This window comes from Helianthus annuus, chromosome 9, assembly GCF_002127325.2.
Source record: "Helianthus annuus cultivar XRQ/B chromosome 9, HanXRQr2.0-SUNRISE, whole genome shotgun sequence".
Classification (NCBI taxonomy): domain Eukaryota; kingdom Viridiplantae; phylum Streptophyta; class Magnoliopsida; order Asterales; family Asteraceae; genus Helianthus; species Helianthus annuus.
The window spans coordinates 144,959,213-144,964,353 of NC_035441.2; positions in this window are offsets into that span (position 1 = coordinate 144,959,213).

The window sequence follows — 5,141 nt, forward strand, 5'->3', positions numbered from 1 at the left end:
GGTCTGTTTTTGTGATATCTCAGAATTTTTTTTGTATTGAATGTTGATGTACACCTGTGAATTACTGTACACATATGTACGATGCTGAGTACATATGTGTACTGTTCTATTTATATCCAAGTACACATGTGTATACCGTTGAAATATGAAGGTTACATGGATCTTAAAAATCAAAATTTGAATTCTGGTGATGAAATCTGAAATAAAAATAAAAATTGAAATCTGGTGATTAGTTGTTTGTTTTGATAATTATCTTATTAATAAATAAACATAATGTGGATAATGAATTTAAATTAGGAAAGATGTAACTTAATTCAATTATTAAAATAATGATTTAAATCTAATTTTTTATATAATTACAATCCCACCCTTAACAACTAAAAAGGAAATCAAGGGTCCATATCTGTTCACGCACTTCACTCTTGGGAGGTTGTTCACGCCGGAACCCTACCCTATATATATATATATATAATTGCGCTAAAATGAGAACCACCCCGAGTTGTAAGAACCGCGAGAACCACACCATCCGGATCGCCGTTTACCACGATTTTTTTTACAACTAGATGTGTGTATTATAAACACAGCCGTAAAAAAAAAAAATTTTAAATGCCCCCCCCCCCCGAGGGGGTAGTTTTTTACACCACAAGTTTGGTGTAAAAAAAAAGAAAAAAGAAAAAAAATAAAAACACCAAACTTGTGGTGTAAAAAACTACCCCCTCGGAGGGGGGGGGGCGTTTAAATTTTTTTTTACGGCTGTGTTTATAATACACACATCTAGTTGTAAAAAAAATCGTGGTAAACGGCGACCCGGATGGTGTGGTTCTCGCGGTTCTTACAACTCGGGGTGGTTCTCATTCTAGCGGTCCCCTATATATATATATACATAGGGGAAGGTTCATTTGAGAAGAAATTTTTATTGAGAAGAAAAAGAATAAAAGGGTACAATTGTTAAACATTAAATAGTGTTTTTCTCATCTCATTTATTATTATGTTTGACTAATTAATTAGTCATTAAGACTATAATCCTCCACACTAAATATTTTTGCCTACACACATCAAAAATTATCCTACACATTTCGAAATTTATCCTACACATATTGAAATTTATCCTACACAACTCGTAATTTATCCTACACGCCTCGTATTTATCCTACACTATAAATGTTTTTTTATTTTTATTTTTTGTGAAAAATATATATCTTAAAAATAAGTTACAAATTTAATATAGTTAGTTATTAAAGATGAAACTAACAATTAATGATGTATGTAAGTTTACTAATATACCCTTATAGTTACATTAAGTACAAATATTAAATGAAGTCTAATGAAGCATTCCTATTGGTTGAAGTTTCTTCTTTTTTCTTCTTACAAAGAATTTCTTCTCATTTGAACCCTCCACTATATACATATATATATATATATATATATATAATTAATATATAAGAATTTTGTGTTGAAAGATTATAAGAAAGTAACTCGAATGGCAGATATGGAATTGGAAACGCATGTGAGAATCGAACCTTACTTTAATGTGGAGTTCAAATTTCTTTATAAAAAAATCAAATGTCCTTTTTTTCAATTAAAACATCTTCTACTTAATTTAGTTTTTTTTTTTAAATACAGTGTTGTTTTATTCGGAAAGCAAAGAAGAGTACGTTCATAGGTTTAGCACTACTACAAAAAGAGGCATTTGCTATGAAATTTTGCTACTAAAAAAATGGTGGTAAATTTTGCTACGAGTTAGCTACGAACACATTTTGAACCCTCCACTATATATATATATATATATATATATATATATATATATATATATATAATTAATATATAAGAATTTTGTGTTGTAAGATTATAAGAAAGTAACTCGAATGGCAGATATGGAATTGGAAACGCATGTGAGAATCGAACCTTACGCTAATGTGGAGTTCAAATTTCTTTATAAAAAAATCAAATGTCCTTTTTTTCAATTAAAACATCTTCTACTTAATTTAGTTTTTTTTTTTTTAAATACAGTGTTGTTTTATTCGGAAAGCAAAGAAGAGTACGTTCAGAGGTTTAGCACTACTACAAAAAGAAGCATTTGCTATGAAATTTTGCTACTAAAAAAATGGTGGCAAATTTTGCTACGAGTTAGCTACGAACACATTTTGCAACGAATTAGCTACGGATTACCTACGAACTTTCGTCGCAAATGAATTTCGTAGCAAAACTCATAGCAAATCCGTAGCAAAATTGACGAAATTAATATAAAACATGTAATGTAGCAAAACCGGTAGCAAAATCCGTAGCAAAACCATGAAAATGAGTATTCAGAAATAAACTAAAAAAAGTAAAATAAAATCTGTAGAAAAATCGATAGCAAAATTGTGAAAATAAATATAATAAAAAAAACTTAGTAAAATTGGTAGCAAAGTTCTTAGCTAAATCATAAAAATAAATATTTAAAAACTAACTAACTGAGGTTTAAAAAACACGGTAGCAATATCGGTAAGTAAATAGAGCTCGTAGAGAAATTGGTAGGAAAATCTAAAAAAAATCTTAAAAACTAACGTAGCAAAATCTGTAGCAAATCCATAGAAAAATTCAATGCAAAATAAGAAAAAGAAAGTATTCAAAAAATAATTTACTAATATCCATCGCAACATCCATAGCAAAATACGTTGCGAAAACAAAAAAATTAATAAAATTAATTAATAACAGTGGTAGCAAAATACATAGCAAAACTAACAAAAATAAATATTCAAAAAACAATAAAAAAGACGTGTAAGAAAATCAATAACAAAAATGAACAAAAGAAATATTAAAAAGTTAATAATATATACAATAGAAAAATCAAAAGCAAAATATTAATTACTTAAAAATAGTTAAAAAAAAGTCAATTTTCACACGGACTGATGTAAACACAAATACATTTAATATAGTTATCTCATACAAATAATACGTACTAAATTAAGCATAGGGATGAGAAATGGTGCTGGGTACCGGTACCGAATATATTTGGTACCGACTTTTGACGTTTTTGGTACCGGTTTGGTACGGTACCAGTATTTATCGGTTTTACCACTCAAATACCAGTACCGTACCAGGTATTTTCGGTATCGTTGCCCATTCTTGGGATTTTCAGTACCAGTTGACACCGAACTCATCCCTAGTTAAACATATTAGATCATTCTGGTAATTGATTTCTATAACGTTTTTATATTATTTGCACTCTGATGTATTGCAAAATACATCTTTATTCGCATCCGGTTTAGTCGTTAGATATTCGTTTTAGTCCGTTTTTAGCATAGAATGTACATACTATTGATATTTTGTGATTTCCAGGTCTTTACAGCCAAAAAGAGCAGAAACGAGTCAAATCCTGGAAAGGCGAAAGGCTGGAACGGAAATCGAGAGCTCGGGAAAGGAAACGAATCGAAAAATCAATTCTGGAACTTCCAGGCGGGCCGCGTAAACTTAAGTTACTTCTTACGCGGGCCGCCCCAACTTAACATATGTTTTGTGATTATGGCCTTCATACGGGCCGCGTAAACTTAAGGTTAATGTTTACGCGGGCCGCGACAGACATAAAATCGTGCACCAACTTGTTTCAGCAACGGCTAGTAGGGTTTTTGAACTAATAAATCATCATCATCCTCAACAGCCGAGATCATCTACGAATTTGAGTTTCTTGGAGCACCATTGAAGGCTGTTGAAGGTTTTGGAGCATCTTGGAAGCTTGGAATCATTCGGGTATACTTCGGGAGCGTTCGGGAGTGAAGATTCGGGTTTAATCATCCTTTATCTTTCGTTTTTGTTCGTTTAAACTTTATTGCACAATGAATTCAGATTATACTTTGATTTTGATTCTGTTCTTGATGATGTTTCCGGCTAAAAACCTTTAACTACCTAGGCATGACAATAGTTTAAATAAAGTTTGGATTTTTATTCGGTTTTTGGCTTGGTTTATGGATTTTCTTGTATTGTAAAAGCTATGGAATTTTAACTTGGTGTATATGCATGCTTGATATTGTTTTACTACTGTTTATTGCTTCGTATGATCCTTGGTGACGGTCTTTATCACATAATAGGGTTGTGCTAGGGTTCTTGATTTAGGTGAGTGTCTATATCACATAATAGATCATTAATCATTTAGGGTGAAAATTTCATAAGTAACCTTAGAATTAAGTAATATTCGGTAATTTAATAAAATCAAGTGTTCTGCTAATACTTGTCGCTGTGAGGCTCGAGGTTATTAATAGGTCTCGGTTTGGTTTATAGCTAGGTCTAAGAAATCGGTCTAGTCCTTAAACATTCTCTTGTCTATTAAACCAAGATTAAAACCCATAGTTGCCTTAGACTTTCGCGCTGTGAGGTAGATTGTCTTATTTAGGCACTTTCAAGAAACTAGAGAACTGTGAGGAAATCTAGAAAACCGGTAAGCGTAACAGCCTAGGTAGTGCCACAAGAATCACCTTGAGAGGGATTGAGGGGCTTAGTTGGTATCTTAATAGGTTTAGCATTTAAAGATCCCGGTTCCATACCACAAAACTATCGAATAGAAATCCATTCTGAGTTAAACTTGCGTCTAGCCTAGGTAGTCTTCATCGCCTTTGGTCAAAGCCTTCGTCCACATTCGTGTTTAGTCTTTTCTTTGATTTTTCTAGTTTAATATTTTATTATATTTTTAGGATATTTAGAACCCCCCCCCCCCCCCAATTAATAAACAATTAGTTAAGTCCGTGTCAGTCTAAGTCTAGATAGAGTTGTTAGCGTAATCAGTAGAGTCTCTTGGGTTCGATACTCGGACTTCCTTAGGCTATACTGCATCGATCGGTACACTTGCCGGTCGTGTGGTTTAGGTTTTAGAGAGTCTTTGTTTTATAAATTTAAAACTTAGAGAGTTTAGTTTGGGGTTTAATTTAGTTAATTTAGTTAAACCACTTTTAGCACATCACACTCATTTTATAAATATACAAAATCCATGGAGGGGAAGAGTGCCAGGCAGCTACCTGACACTTCTCCATTGACCCGAACAAATTATAATTTTACCCCAGCTTAGAACTATGATTTGGACCCCAGTTAATATATAAAATCCACGGATGGGAATAGTCAGGCAGCTAGCTGCCTGGCACTTCCCCATTGGCCCTAACAAATTACAATTT